Source organism: Miniopterus schreibersii (genome assembly GCF_964146895.1).
Source record: "Miniopterus schreibersii genome assembly, chromosome: 12".
NCBI lineage: Eukaryota > Metazoa > Chordata > Mammalia > Chiroptera > Miniopteridae > Miniopterus > Miniopterus schreibersii.
Window position 1 is genome coordinate 52,192,536 of NC_138112.1, and position 14,777 is coordinate 52,207,312.

Sequence of the window (14,777 nt, forward strand, 5' to 3'; positions counted from 1 at the left end):
ACCCCCCAGCTGCTGGCAGGGCCCTACATCCAGAGTGCCCAATTCAGTATGTGAGGGAGCCTGATCATTTGCATTTCTAACAAGTTCCCAGTCTTATCGATGAGGCAGTTCTGAGAACCACACATTGAGAAGTGGTCTAGGCAGCTCCTCCTAAGCCATTGCTGCCTCTTTGGTGGGGAGATGCTTTTTCTTCTAATGTTGTCCTTTCCTAAATATACTAAGTTATCCACCTGCCCTCTACCCCGGAGAGCCCCTTTCCTGCCAGTTTTCCAGCCCCAAATCAGATTGATACGTGTGGCCAACAGCTTCTTTCCAACTTTCCACCTCTGGGTGTGTCACTCATTTCTCTGTGCTGACGCTTACATTTTGTTTATCGTCTGTCTGCTATAGCACAACAGTTATTTGTTTCCCTGTTTCCTAAAGTGTAGATGTTCTACTGCTGGGACCTAAGGCCAATTTCTGTGGCACATCAATGGTTTTAGATGGTACTCAGAGAAACAAACAGCAGTGAAGCACAAGATAAGGAAGTTATTACTCTCAATTTTTTTTTCCAAACTCTGATTACATCAGGGAGAAAGCCCCAGACTGGGACTGATGTGTCTTTGCCCCTTGCTAATAGCCTTCGAGCTCAGAGCCTGAGTCAGGTAATTCAATCACCATCATCAAAACAATCATAATGCTTTCTGTGTCTGGCAGCGTTTGAAGGGCTCTACCTGTATTTCCTAGACATATAAGTGATTAATAAACTAACTCAGTTAATCCTCACAACCCTAGGAGGCAGATAAAATCATGACTCCCAGTTTACAGATTAAGAGACTGAGGTACAGAGAAGTTATGTGGCTCACTGCTGGTCACACAGCAGGGAAGTGGGAGAAGCAGGATTTCAGCCTAGGCCAAGTACCAGAGTGTGCCCTTAACCACAGTGATACTGAGCTAGAGTCTAACAATACTGTTTTGTTTTACCCTTATTTTCTATTTTGGGCAAATATATTCATTTTTTTATTTGGTGATAAAAAAAATCTCTTTTGTACATTATATGTAAATGATACCTCAATTTAAATAAATAATAGATAGATTTAAATGGGAAAAGAGTTTCTTTTTTTACCTGAATTAATGTATGGCAAAAAGTGAGGCAAGTTAAACAGAAATATTTAGCGCATAACAGCAGAGCTGGATCGTGGATGTAGAGCAGCCGTGAGGGTGGAATGCGCCCACTGAGGTTGGGATAACTAGTGGAAGCAGGCCTCGAGCTTCCCAGGGGCGGGAGTCTGTTGGTGTCGGTCAGAGTCCCGCCAGGGGACAGATGGCGCACTCAAACGCTTAATTACAAAGAGTGTCATGAAGGCTAGTCACAGAGGTGTGGGCAGGCAGGAGGCAATGACATGCCGCGGGCTAGCGGCAGAGGGAGGCTGCTGCCACCCTGCACGGAACGGGAGAAGGTGGTATTGCCAGCTTACGGTGCGAGTGATGGAAGGGAGGTCTGCAGACAGAAACTGGCCAAAGGAGAGCCAGGAGAGCCAGCGTGAGCGGGGTGGGAGCGGGGAGGGCTGACGTTTCCCTTCTGCCCTGTCGTCTCCATCCGGCCAGTCCCTGCCACAGCCGGGCTCCAGCTGGAGGCCAGAGGCAAAGAGCTTGGCGATGCCACCGATACCCGCCCGCCTCCCAGGCGCAGAGCAGGCCCCGGAAAGCGGCCCCCCGAGAGCAGCAGGCGCAGCACAGAGGGTGGGCTTTGGACTCCCTGAACCCAGTGGAGAAACGGATTTCCAGTAAAGGGTGCTGTGCGGTCAAGGCCGCTGGACCCTGGACCCCTAGGGTCTCACTTCCAGCTTATCTGGGCGGGTGAATCATCAGATTTCGGTGACCTCTCGGGGCTTGGGTCACACCCAAGCAGGAGGGGCTGAGTTGCTGGTGCTGTTAAGTGATCCAAGCTGTAATTATACCCTCCACCCCCTCAGTGTCTAGACCAGACTGCCAGAGCTGGGGAAAATGATGGCAGCTTTCTGTGGCCCCCGAGCAAATGGGAATTCCTGCCTGAGGCCCTTTGCCTAGCGCGCAGGAGCAGCCAGTCCCCAGAAGCAGCAGCAGCTGGCGCTGGAGGGCGAGACACCAAGAGAAAAGAGGAGCCTCGTTTCAGAGTCTCCGGAGGAAAAGAGCCCAGTCAGGCAGTGGCAGTCGGAGTATGAAGGGATCCTGCTGGTTTGACTTGTTATCAGCAATAATAATAATTATGATAATAATACTTCATGTTTATCACACATTTGTTCTGTGCCAGACACAGTGCTAAGCATCCTACATACTTCACTGCATTTAATCTCCACAACCGCCCTATGATGTCAGTACTATTAACCCTGTTTTTAAAAAGAAAAAAATGGTGCTTAGAAAGCCAAAGGAAACATGGTCTTAGCTACAACTGACCGAACATTTCTTACATGCCTGGCACCGTCGTGGGTGCTTGTATCAGGGCTGCGGATCGCCGCGGTTGTCCAAGTGAGGCTGTGGCCTCTCGGGGTCCCCAAGACCCTGACTGCGGATCCATCTGCAAGGTCAAAACAATATTCACACTCACACGAAGATATTATTTTCCTTTTCCAGTGCGTTTACATCTGCACTGATGTTGCAAAAGAAAAGGTGGAGGAAGCTGCTAGTGCCGCAGCGGGAATCAAGGCAGCGCACCCACGGCACTAGCGGTTATCGCGTTCTTCATGGCACCCGCTCCCGGCAGGAAAAAAAATGCTGCTTCGCTTAAGCATGTCTTTGATGAAGCAGAATAATTATTAATTTTATTAAATCTCAACCCTTAAGCACGCATCTTTTTAAGGTTCTGCGTGAGGAAATGGGCAGGTGGCATAATGCACTTTTACCCACGTCCAATGCCACGGTCGCCTCCAGCAAAGGCACCTGCACAACTGTCTGAGCGGCAATCAGACGGAAATCTTTTTTCATGGGTTACCACGTGTACTTGGGAGAATGAATGAAAAATCACGGGCGCTCAGATTTGGGTAGCTGGCAGACATGTTCTCAAAAATTAATAAATGAGACTGTTACATAAAGCGATACAACTGACAATGTCTGTAGCCAGTGATAATATTTGAGTTTCAAAGGAAAATTAGAATTTTGGAAAACATATATGCCGCTGTTAACGTGCCAACTTCCCAATACTCAAAGGCTTTTCTGATGTGACCTGTGGTGGCATTAATGAATGTGATGTTTGGGTTTTGTATTTAAAAAGTGTCAGCATCTGGATGATCTGCATAAATCAGTGAACCAATATTTTCCAAATGTCCAATGCCCCATGTTGCAAAAGCACACACAGGTTAAAACATTGGTTTGAAGTGCAGAATAGCCAATGGATTTTAAGATAACATAATAGCATGAAAATTTCATTGATATGGTTTCATTTTCCACGTAAAACTAATTTTTAAGAAACAGACGACAGTATGGTGATGGCCAGAGGGCAGGGGCGACGGGGGCTAGGTGGAGGTAGGCAAAGCGGGCGGGGGAGGGAAGGGGGGCATGGGGACATCTGTAATAATGTCAACAATGAAAATAAAATGTTTTTAACAAAGAAACTGGCAGTCAAGTTTTGATTTAGTATCCAAAAAAGTCTGTTAAAATATATTTCCCTTATCCAACTACATATCTGCATGAGGCTAAATTTTTTCCTATACCTCAAGCAAAACAATATATGGCAACACATTGTATGCAGGAGAGATTATGAAAATCTGTCTTCCATTATGTAACATGTAATCAATTTATGATTGTTATTATTATTTTTTAATCATCACCCAAGTATATTTTTTTATTGATTTGAGAAAGAGAGAGGAAAGGGGAAAGAGAGAGAAACATCCATGTGAGAGAGAAACATGGATCAGTTGCCTCTCGTATGCGCCCCAAATGGGGAACAAGCCCAAAACCTAGGTATGTGCCCTGACTGGGAATCAAACGAAAACTTTTTTCTTTTTGTTTGTTTTTGGCGTATAGGACTGGATGACCCTCCAACCAACTAAGCCATCTGGCCGGGGCTATGATTGTTATTTTTAAATAAATTAGTAGTTAAATAATTTTTAAATTTCTCAGTTGTAATTTCTAGTACAAAAATATTAGTAGATAAACCAACATTTGAAAATAAAATATAAAAAAACTCTTAGGGGCCCCCAATAATTTTTCAGAGTGTAAAAGGATCTTGAAGCCAAATGGTTTGAGAACCACTACTGTATCAGAAACTTACCAGCACAGTGCGATCCCAGAGGTCAGAGCTTGTCAGGGGCCTGGAAAACTGCATGAAACCCAGATAGAAAAACAGTTGTTGGCTCCACATCTACAAAAAGAAAACAAGAAACATAAAAATTAATGAACATTTAGCTAAACGTACATCTGCAAAATGTACCAATGTGCCAGCTTCATTCACTGTTAAATTTAATACTCGTAAGGATTTGATTCCATCTAACACAACTTACAGGTTCAGTTTTCTCACTTCACAAATTCCCCTAAGAATACCCAGTAATTGTTGGGCGCTCACAGCCAATTCTAAATTAAATAAGTAACATAGCACCAAATAATTTCTAAAGCACAAATATAAAAACCCTTACAAGAGTTCTTAAAGGAAAAAAAAAAAAGCCCATTTAATGTGGGGGCCGTGTGCCGCTGGCACGTTTGATAGGCTGTATGCGGGCGCGGGAGGTTCAGCTTGGGGCACAGCATCGCATTGCCTTTCAATTACGCGCCTCCTGGAAGCATTTCAGTGAAAGGAGATGACTTCACCAGGCAAAGGCGAGGTCTTCACCAGGAGAAAAACTTCCCCTGACCTTTGGCAGGACTGGGAAGGAGAAGCACATAATGAAAATACAACAAACCCGTCCGTGAAGGAATAAAATTACAGGGAAAGAGCGAGCAGACGCTGCGCTGTTTGGGTCTGAGCAAAGGCACAGGGGCCTCCTGGCAGGAGGGGTTAGAGCCTCCCTCCCACCCAGGCTCTCACTAGGTGTGGGCAAGGTGGGGCTGGTGGCTTAGAAGAGCCCTGGGCTTCTCTGGGGAAAGAGAGTCCGACAGAAAAGCTTGAGGGCACTTACAACCAGTTTGAGGCAAAAAGTCACCCAGCATTCTCCCTACTGCTGATCTGGGAGGCCCTTGGTCCCTGCCTGTACCTCAGAATTACGTTCTCTTATCAGGGAGCAGAGTCCAGCGATGCAGAAACCTCTCTCGACTTCCTTCCCTTAAAAAGTGTCGTCCTCACCTTTCTCCCAGGCCCTCAGCCCCACTGAGTGGAGCAAGGCAGTGTTGGCCCTTCATCCAACTTGGTGTCATCATGACTCTGAGGGTCATGGGGTCAGCAGGGCTCTCCGATGATATTTCCCACAATACTACAGAATTTATTTACCGCCTCTTCCGATGTTTCTATAGTTTCTGCTACAAATGCATTTACTTTAATTTTTCCGTTTTAAAGGACATGGGTAAAGTAACTGGCTCAAAATTGTCCTTCAGTCGGGAGCACTCACTATGGCTCGGCCGTGAACCAGACGTGCCCCGACGCTTCCCGCATCGCCGTCGGGAGCTCGCTGCTGTCGAGAGAGGACAGACTCACGGGGGTTTCTGGAGCTGCCTCATTTAGTAAAAATAATAAAATAGGAATAGGAAAATGGAAAAACAGGATTATGTAACATACAATGTGTTTGAAATGTTTCATTTAACAGATCAGTGTTTTAAACCTGCACACACGTGCAAAACCACCATATAACAAAATTGTGCAATTGACGATATTATTCTGAGACTTATGAGAAACAAATAATGCGTTGAGTGTGCACTGTGTAGGCCATGTGGCCTGGTGAGGAGACCAAACTGCAGCGCACTGAGACGTACGAAGTCTTCTTTCAGGCCGGTCAGTGAGGCTCTGTGACTCGATGGTGTCATTTGGAGATTAAAACAAATGTCTAAAATTGGATTTTGTTGCTAAATTGCCTTCCTCAGGCACCTCCTCCCTTTACCAACACCAATAGATTCTGGTGGCTATTAACCTTTGTTCCTTCTTTTAACATCAGCATTTTTCCATGCAAATGTCTGGGCTTCCCAACCAGAGTAAAAGAGTCATCTATGCTCCTGTGACTCTGTGCTTGTAACAGACGTGTAACTTACTAACCAAATGTCTGATACTTGCTGAACATGAAGGTTGTTAAGTACTAGCTAACAAAAAATGCACTTCTCTCCACTATAAAGTCACATTTTTTCTTTATCCTACCAAGATCTTTATCCTCCAAGCCGACTTGATCATATTAAAGGAGGAAACCTCACATCAGTCTTTTTTTCTTTGCTTTCTGTCCAAACCCTTTTGAGCAAGGGTATCAGCCCTTCCTCCCCTCCCCAGAAGCCTGGAGTGGATCTCCCTGCAGCTGCTGCTTTCATCCCTCACGAGGCGGACACCTCCCTGCATTGTTATTTCAGTTGATCCACTTGTGACTAAGGCATCAGATGCACTTTCTCTGAACATTCAACCTCTGGTCACTGAGAAGCAAGAGATTTGGATGACGGTCTCTGGCAAGAATCTTCCCCCATCTGGTTCTAGTTCAGGGCTGGCCTTTGGCGCCCTCCGTCTCACACCATGACTCTAAGCGGGTGTGGAAACTGCTTGGCTCTCTGGCAAGCTGAGTGGGTCCATGGAGAGCTGTTTATTTTTTTTCCAAGCAAGAGTAAGGAGGGATTGGTGCCTCAGCATCATGCAGATTTAAGTTTATTACCGATTTCCCCCTAACAGGTATGTCTTATTTGACATAAAGGAAGATCTGTTATCAGATGAAAAGGCCTCCCAAATTATGACTTGATTTTAAGAAAGGAGCAGTAGTTTTAAAGATAGAAGCGACTGGTGTCTCTCCACTCATCCTTTGAGGATATCATTAAAAGATCCATCCCATCCTTGCTATTTCTTCATTCCACTCCGTTTAGGTGGAGCTATTACTGCTTGTCTTGAAAGCAATAGTAGCTTCCTAATTGGTCTCCTTGTCTCCTTTCTTGCCCCTGGCCTTCTCCCTTCTTTCCACTTGCTGCCAGAACAATACTTTTTGTTTGTTTTTCTGTTTGTTTAAAATATTACAGATGTCCCTTTTTCTCCCCACTGACCCATTCCATTCCGTCCCCTCCCCCTCCCCAGTCCCTCTTCACACCATTGTCCATGTCCTTGGGTTGTGCATAGATGCATATACATTCTTTGCTTAATCTCTCCAGAACAATACTTTTTGAAACACAAATCTGAGTATGACTATCCCCACCCCTTGCTCAAATACCTGCAGTAGCTCCCCATTGCTCATAGAAGAAAATACACAGTCCTTAGCAAGCATACAAGGCTGACTATAACAGAGGGAAATAAAACAGTAGAAACTGGTAGAATCTGTACATGGAATTCTTCTTTTTTTTTTTTTTTAAAGAAGTTGGGGCACACCAGACATAGCATGGTATGAATTTGGCTCAGGGGGACAGTTTAAAACTCTCACTATAGGTTTCACTTGGGCTAATCCAAGTGCCTGAAGGACCTCAGTGCTGCTCACCACTCCTGCCTCTTCACCTAGCTCATTATTTATCTCACAGAACTTGGTTCCAAAGTAGCCTCCTTGGAGAATCTTTTCTTAGCAGTGGGCCTGGGTTGGGGGTCATTCCTCTGGCTCTCAAAGCCACCTGCAGCCCCTCTGTGACAGCAGTAATCACACTGTTATTTGCTTGACTCTGTTGCTTGCCAGACTCCATTGCACCAAGACTTCCTTGATGAACGGAAATATCTTACTCCTCCCTGAGTAAGTAGACAGAATAAATGTTTACAGCGGACGTGAGTTTTGTTCACCAGGACCTCCTCTACCCTTTTCTTGTAAATAGCAGCTGCTTACCCACCTTCTCTTTCAGGAACTGTCCTTTTTCTGCACCTTACGATTCTGGCAATGCTGCTAAACCAGAAGACTCCAGCCCTAGGGGAAGACACATGACCCAAGTTGGGCCAGTCAAATTATTTTACCTGGGAATGGGCAAGGTTCACAAAGGCAACTGGAGCTATGGCATCTGGTGGCAGCTGTCTAAAGAAACCGCAGGTACCCTAGTTCCTGGATTTTGTTCTTCTCAAGGCTTTGGTATCAATGAGATTTTGCCGTGTAACAAATAACCCCCAAATTCAACAGCATAAAATAATGTCCTTTTAGTTATCTCAAAATTCTGGAGGTCAGTAATTTGGGCTTGGCAAGCTGAGCATTTCTCCTGATTTTGGGAGGATTCACACTTGTATCTGTGATCAGATGTTGGTGAACTGGAGGCTGGTGGTCCAGGGCCACCTCAGCCGAGATCCTCTCTGTTCTCCGTGGCGTCTCATCTTCCAGCAGTCCAGCTTGATCTTACCCACATGCACTGCGCAGGGTTCCAGGAGAGGGAATGGAAGCAGACAAGGCTTGTTGAGGCCTAGGCTCAGACCTGGACATCATCATCTCTATTAGCCAAAGCAAGTTACAGGACCAGCCCAGATTCAAGGGGGTGGAAACTAGGCTCTACTTCTTGATGGGAGGAGCTGCAAAGTCACCTCATGAAGGTTGTGGATACAGACAAGAGTGGAAAAGTGTGGTCATATCTGCAAACTACCATGGCTTTGTTATTCAGGTCCCTGTTAATCTTCCAGTGCACCCCCTTTTTAAATAAAGGTACTATATGTCAGCTTCTGTTGTTTGTAATTTAAAAACCATAACTTATGCATGCCTGGGAATGAATGAATGAGTGAATGAGTGAGGATATGTTACAGCAGGTCAAATGTCATCCAAGGGAGAGTGTTCTAAAGAAGGGAGGGTAGAAGGGTGGCAGGCCTTATCGTGGAGCTGAGGGAGCTGCAGAGGATGCTATAGGCCGATGGCCTGTGAGCACCTCACAAGTTGGGATACTACGTTCCCCTCCACCTTCCTAACTCACCCCGTGGTCACAGCCACCAATAGTTTGAAATCTGAGACCTAGAAATGGAACCATTCACTTGAAACTGCCCTCCTGTCACTACCAAAATTGAATTTGAGACCCTGACTCTGACTATTAGGTGACTATCCTCAGGTGTGTGTTAAGATAGCCACATATTCTACTTCAGATTGGCTTAAAAACAGGACATACATTTTTTAAGGAAGGGATATTTCAATAAGGGGAAAGTCTTAAGGGCTGAAGGGGCCCTTAGTTATGATCCAGTGTTCCCCAATTTAAGTCCTTCCCACACCCCACTCTTCACTCCTTTCCAACAAAATCTCCACTTCCTTAGGGGCTGATCAAAATAATGTTGGGGGGAAAAACAAGTTATATAATTAAATATCACTGAACTGTGAATGACTGATATCTCACATGCCTGAATTTCTAGGAAAATTTATAATGTTAGAGGGAAGACTTCTTAACTCAAATATTTTTGTAAGTAAAATCCCAGGTAATATAAAGGAGAGATTTTTAGGCAGCTCTAGGCTGTTTTGTTTTGTTTTGTTTTGTTTTGTTTTGTTTTGTTTTCAGTGGTGGTGGTGATGTAAATAATAAAAAAATAGTATCTGGGCATAAACATGACAGCAGAATTTTTGTGATGCTTAAAATTTTCTCTTCTTTGAAAGGCATGGATACCTTGGACTTCAGAATATTCCAGATATTAATTGTTACTGAAATTTGTAATGAATATGAGTGAAAATGGAAAGTTCCTCAAAGTTTTTGCAGCCTTAAACCCAACATTTGGGGTTTAAAGAGTACCTTCCGATCAAATGGTTGCCCTGGGTTCCACAAGCCCTTCTCACCATCTGCAAACCACAAAACTGTCTCCCAGAGCGCCGAGACTCCCGTCTCTGCGGTGAGCCGAGGAGGAGCCTTATCTGCTCTCACTGTGTCTCAGGCTCCGTGCCAGTGCAGCCAGATAGGATCTGCAGGGCTGAGCAGGAGAGTGTGATGTTCCCTCTGTGGGAGGCCTCCTGGGGAGGCAGAGTGGTGACCTCACTGGGAAAATGAAAACAGTTCAATAAAAAATACTTATCTTGGAAATGATTTGCCTGAATTTGAGACCAGTGAAGGGATTGTATTTCCAACACCCTTTCAAAGAAAAGGACCATTTTCCATTAGTCCCGTATGGGGAAGAAATCCCACACTGCTTCTACTTGACTAAGAGACGATGATTCAGGCAAAAAGGATCTCACCTCCAGGTCTACTTAAAGACACAGGAAAGGAATCAAGCCTAAAAGAACCAATTAGAATGTTTTCCTTCTAAAACCACAGCAGTGATGCACCCCTGGGAGGTGCAGCTCTGGGGAAGACACAGCCACAGGAGTAACCTCAGCGTTTGACCTCTGGTACTCTCCTTCCCTCTAGGATTTCTCTCATGATACTTCCAATGCCACCTGTAAAGACTCAGTGTGTCCCTGTCTCTAAGGCCTAAATGTAGACAAAGGAACAAAGGTTGGACGTTACAAAAGTACCTTTACCTAAGATGCAAAAATACAATAGGGAGATGAGTAAGATAAAGCAACCCAGAAGCAGTATCAGGCTGAGAGCAGGCCTCTGGTTCCCCACAGCTGACCTGCTGGGTTCTGTCTGAGCCCTGATCCTTGCCTACAGAGCTCTGCTGGCAATTCTTAGCCCCGGAACCCTTGAGTATGTATCTCTCAGGGGATTGGGAGGACCAGCCCTAGTGATAGCAATTGGTGGGGTTTTAATATTCTCTCTCTTTTTTTTTAAATCTTCACCCGGGGATATTTTTCCATTGCTTTTCAGAGAGAGTGGAAAGGAAAGAGAGAAACATCAGTGTGAGAGAGACACATCGATTGGTTGCCTCCCGCACTTGCCCCAACCAGGGCAGGGGATGAAGCCTGCAACCGAGTTACGTGCCCTTGGCTGGAACTGAACCCGGACCATTCAGTCCACAGGCCAATGCTCCAAACACTGAGCCAAACTGGCTAGGGCAGGATTTAATATTCTATCAACATTAATACAATCTTATCACCTTTTCAGGGGATATTTACAGAAAATTAACCTCGCCAGACACATTACAGAGGGCTTATAAGCCCTCTTCTCTGGCTTGTAGCAGGCTTGGACCCATGGCCTTAGTTTAATTTGCAAAGGGTTCTGGATAGAAGCACCTGAGAGAGTGTAATTTGATTTTTTTTTTAAAGCCAAAAACCCCAAAGAACCCTGGGCTTTTTCTGAGGTCTCCTCTCATCCTGTAAGTTTCTCAGCTTCTGAAGCTATAGACATTTCTACCAATCTAACAAAAAGCTTCTTTTGCTTTCTGTCCAAATGAAAAATCAGACCCAAAAAAGCAGACTGTGTTTCAGAACCACCTATGAACATGGCAAATCTTAGGAGTCTCCTTTGCTTTGCGAGCTAGCAAGCTCATAGTTGAATTGGCCACTCTCCCTTAGAGTTATGCGAGATTTTCAGGCATAAATGCTTGATTCCTGGATTCTTTCTATTCTTACTTTTCTCTCTTAAATTTATCTCTTTAACAATTTTTGTCTACTTCCAACTACGTAGTTTTGTTAGATACCTCAATTTTATGTTTTTCCAACTTAGCATCAGAAAAAATTCTCTGAAACTTGAAAGCGGTTCCTGGATGTCCTCCCAGCGCAGTGTTCTTCCTGACAATCTACTGTCTGAGCTATTTTACAGCCCTGTGGGGGCAGAGGCTACCTTGTACATTTTTGTATGGTTAAGATGGAAATAATTTCTCTTCCATGGAACAGATAATCTCAGAATTTATGGCTTCTGCCCTGAGTGGACAACAACCAGTTTTGTATCTAACTTAGCACGCTTAACCTAATATTGGATACCTAGCTTCTGAAATGCTATTTGGACTGGTTTTAATATATTATCATTTCCTTCAATAATTAATAAGTTAAATACAATCTCTGGCACACCTTATATTTGTATGAAAGTGATTTTTTAAACTTCTGAAAAATATACCTTAACAGCAAGTAGGAAAAAAATGAGCGACACTATGTATTTGTCAAAATCCATAGAACTTTTCAGCACAAAGAGTACATCTTGACATGTGCAAATTAATCATTTAGGAAGTCAGGGAAATCCCAGATCGAATGTGACCAAAAAATTCTACCTGAACTACAAATGTGTAAAACAAAACTCAGTGAAGGGGATGGGGCGGGGGAGGGGGAAGTGCTGATCTAAGTAATGAAATTAGTGGAGTCTGTAAGACTAATGGGAAAAGGAACTGTACAGAGTACTGAACTCTAGTTGATAAAATTGTTTTCCACAGGAATATAGGTTAACAAATCTCCAACCATGTACATGTATGCTGGAATTTACAATTCAGTAAATGAATGGCAGATGATAGGATCCAAGCTTCTTACTGCTGGAGACAGAGTTTATACATAAGCAAAGAAAGGAGGCTGGATTAGAATTGGAGACATCAGTATGAATTCATATTTGACTTAACACAGATACAGATACTTACATAGAGAAATATTAATAGATATATGGGTTACTATATATGCATATATTTCCTCTCAGTCAGCTGAGAGGGCCTGGGAGCAACAACACCCCAGCACCAACGAGCACACCTAGCACCCAGATCCTGGCTTCTACTATTCTCCAATAAAAGGGAACAGGGCTTTTTGGAAAAATGGCTGATTCTAGAATTGAGGCAGAAATTGGGTAAGATGAGCCTGAAGCATCTTGTAGCACCAGAAAGTGAGCAGTTTGCCAATGAACAAATAAATGAATGAATGAAACAACATGATGGAGCTGTGTCAAAGGGATATAGGAGCCAAGCGGCAGAGCTCCTAATGGCCAAGGTTGAAATAATTTAAGTAACAAAATAAGTATTCTTAGATTATAACTCAAGTATAAAATAAATTTTGAGCCCATACTGATACGAACAAATAATTGAACAAATAAAAAGAAGAGATAAGGCACGCAGAAGAATTTCAAATAATGTACTATGTAGATACTCTGCCCTCAAAGAGGTGAAGCTAACTCTCCACTCCTTAAATCCTTAAATGTGTCCTGTGCATAGTGACTTTCTTATAAAGAGTACAGTGTGAAAAGGGGGTGGGGAAGTAAATTTACAATAGAGAAACCTCACAAACACTACCTCAGCCAAGGTATCAAGGTCAACATCAACAGTCATATAATACGTTGATAGCATGTACCTTTTATATGATGTGATAAGAATGGCACTTTACCTCTATACTCTCCCTCCCATAAAACCATAACCCTAGTCTAATAATGAAGAAAATGTTAAACAAAACCCAGCTAATGAAGAGTCTCTGAAATACCTGACCAGTGCCCCTCAAAACTATCAAGGTCATCAAAAATAAGGGAAGTCTGAGAAATTATCACAGACTAGAGGAGCCTAAGGAGAAATGACAACTAAACATAGTGTGACATCCTGGATGGGATCCTGAAGTAGAAGAAGGACATTAGGTAAAGGAACTAAGGAAATCTGAAGAAACTATGGAGTGTAGTTCATAATACTGTATCAATATCAGTTCATTAATTGTGACAAATATACCACAATAATATAAGCTGTGAAAAATGAGAAAAAGTGGGTGTGGGGCACATGGAACTCTCTGTTCTATGTTTGCAATTTTTGTAAATCTAAAACTACTATAAAATAAAAAAATTATTAAAACAAATAGGTGTATCAAACAAACCCAATAGAGGTACATTCTGCATGCAAAATATTTGTCAAGGTCAAGAAAAACAAAGAAAACACTCAGAAACAGTCACACGTAAGAGGGGACAATGTAAAACTATGTGAAATCCTGGATTGGATCATGAAATTTAAAAAAGGAACACTAGTGGAAAAACTTCTAAATACAAAAAGAAATCAACAGCTTAGTTAATAGCATGGTATCAAAGTTCATTTCTTAGTTTTGACAAATGTAACATGATTATGTAAGATGTTAGGGAAAGTTGGGTGGAGGTCTATGAGAATGACCTTTGTAACTTTTTTGTAAATCTGCAATTATTCTGAAATTAAAAGTTTATAGAAATATTTTTTTTAAATAGGTGAACCACAAAGAATAACAGATATGTGCAGACTGGAAGCAAGGTAGACTGTCTCCATTTAGCCAACAGAGATACACAGCTGCCATCACAGGAACTAGCATGTTTTGAAGAAGGAGATGACTGGTAAGAGCTTGGGGAAGATTGCCTGGATCACAATGATTCTCTCCCTGGGTGGGCAAGTACAGTAACCTAGATAATCAATCTTATATCAGCATTTGTCTGAGTACAGCTCAGGCCAAAGCTCAGGAAATTCTGCTTTCCCTAGAGCTCTGGGGGACAAAACACACCTCTCTCAACAATCTCAACAAGAGGGGTCCATCTCAGGCATTGGGTGCTAATGATAGGGACACAACAGTCAATGAGATCTCCTTTCCACACACAGGAAGCCTCACAGCTATTCCCTCACGGACATAAGAAGAACAGGTCTTATCTCACTGACCAGTTAGAAGGCCAACCTCTACAGGATGGCCACAAAAGCCAAGATCCTGCGGGGACTGGAAAGAGCTTCTGATCCTTGCTTGGCTGAGTTACTTCTCCAGGCTTTTCCCAAGGTAGCTAGAAAGAGGTTTCCTGGAATTGTTTATGAGGATGCCAGAAGGTCAGCCAGAGTTCTCAGACTGAACAGTCATTTGTTCCCCCTCCCTTACTGGAGTAATAATACCATATGTTGCCCCAACAGAGCTACTCACACATAGTAAACACCTGTGATGTGCCAACTCCAGAGCTAGATGGTGGGAAAGAGGGAGTGGATCCAGAAAAAAACATAACAATAATAAGGAAGATAATTGATG

The 14,777-nt window shown here is 43.4% G+C and overlaps 1 long non-coding RNA gene across 1 annotated transcript in view; it reads right to left on the reverse strand.

The window, feature by feature from the left end:
- Window positions 1-2,429: 2,429 nt before the first annotated feature.
- LOC308564708 overlaps window positions 2,430-14,777 on the reverse strand; it is a 44,637-nt gene continuing 32,289 nt past the window's right edge. The window contains exons 3-4 of the long non-coding RNA XR_013999983.1: window positions 4,229-4,318; window positions 2,430-2,536 (exon numbers count right to left, since the gene is read on the reverse strand). This is a non-coding gene — a long non-coding RNA (uncharacterized lncRNA). The remainder of the gene's footprint in view (window positions 2,537-4,228; window positions 4,319-14,777) is intronic.